Source organism: Mus caroli, chromosome 15, assembly GCF_900094665.2.
Source record: "Mus caroli chromosome 15, CAROLI_EIJ_v1.1, whole genome shotgun sequence".
In the NCBI taxonomy this organism is placed as follows: Eukaryota; Metazoa; Chordata; class Mammalia; order Rodentia; family Muridae; genus Mus; species Mus caroli.
Window position 1 is genome coordinate 60,794,241 of NC_034584.1, and position 1,370 is coordinate 60,795,610.

A 1,370-nucleotide genomic window follows, 5' to 3' on the forward strand; every position below is an offset into this window, starting at 1 on the left:
GTGTTAGGTCTTCTCCAGGAAATAGACAGGCCAAAGGAGGAAGCTTGCCTTTTAGATGGATTGGGAGAGTTTCAGGCAGGTAAACACCCCTTAGAGGAATTACTCTACCCAATTGCCTCCCTGACCTTTGAACTACTCTTTCATCTGCCCTAATAGGCAACATCCATACTTTTTAGCTTTGTTTAGTATATATTTCTTGTACAAAAGAGTGGGCTTCATGATAACATTTGCATGTACATAGATCACATCTCTCCCCTAACTCCCTTCTCTTCTCCAGCTGGTTACTGCCTCCATTCCCAAATACCTACCCAGTTGCCTTCATGCCTTTTTTTGTTTCTCGACTCCATGCATGAAACAAAACATGGGGTATTCATTTATCTCTCTTAATGCAATGATTTATAATTCCCCTTGTTTTCCTGCAAGAACGAAGACTTCACCCTTGTTGATAGCAGAATAAAATCCCAGTGGAATACATACAGTATTCTCTGCATCTGCTTGACTGTTGATGCACATCTAGTCTGGTTCTCTATCGAGGCTATAGTAAATGATGCAGGAACAAGCATGGGTGGGCATGCATCTTTTGGTGTATTGACTTAGAGTCCTCTGGGTATGTACTTAAGAGTGATAGGACAGTGGAGGAAGGAATCAAACTCCCAAGATGGCGGTGGCGTCTGAGGAGCGGATGGCTGAGGAAGGAGGCGGCGGCCACGGCGACGGCGGCTCCTGTTCGGCTGCCGGCTCCGCTCAGCGACAGCCCCCGGCGCCCCCGTCGCAGGCCCCGCCGTCGGGGTCCCAGGCACCCGCCGCGCCCGCGCTGGCACCGGACCACCTGCCCCAAAACAACACACTGGTGGCGCTGCCCATCGTAGCCATCGAGAACATCCTCAGCTTTATGTCCTACGACGAAATTAGCCAGCTCCGCCTGGTTTGTAAGAGAATGGACCTGGTCTGTCAGAGAATGTTGAATCAGGGGTTTCTGAAAGTGGAGAGGTTCCATAACCTGTATCAGAAGCAAGTTAAAGCACAGCTACCGAGGAGAGAGTCAGAAAGGAGAAACCATTCTTTAGCTCGTCATGCAGACATCCTTGCCGCTGTGGAAACGAGGTTGTCACTGTTGAATATGACCTTCATGAAGTATGTGGACTCCAACCTCTGTTGCTTCATCCCAGGAAAGGTGATTGATGAGATTTACCGTGTACTGAGATATGTCAATTCTACCAAAGCCCCTCAGAGAGCTCATGAGGTGCTGCAGGAGCTACGGGACATCTCCTCCATGGCAATGGAGTACTTTGATGAGAAGATTGTTCCCATTTTGAAGAGGAAATTGCCAGGATCAGATGTGTCGGGAAGACTCATGGGCTCTCCTCCAG

The 1,370-nt window shown here is 49.1% G+C and overlaps 1 pseudogene across 1 annotated transcript; it reads left to right on the plus strand.

The window, feature by feature from the left end:
* The first annotated feature begins 645 nt into the window (after positions 1-645).
* LOC110310063 lies at positions 646-1,369 on the plus strand (annotated as a pseudogene). Its single transcript, XR_003834945.1, has one exon. The product of XR_003834945.1 is annotated as an F-box only protein 28 pseudogene (transcript).
* The last annotated feature ends 1 nt before the right edge of the window (position 1,370 follows it).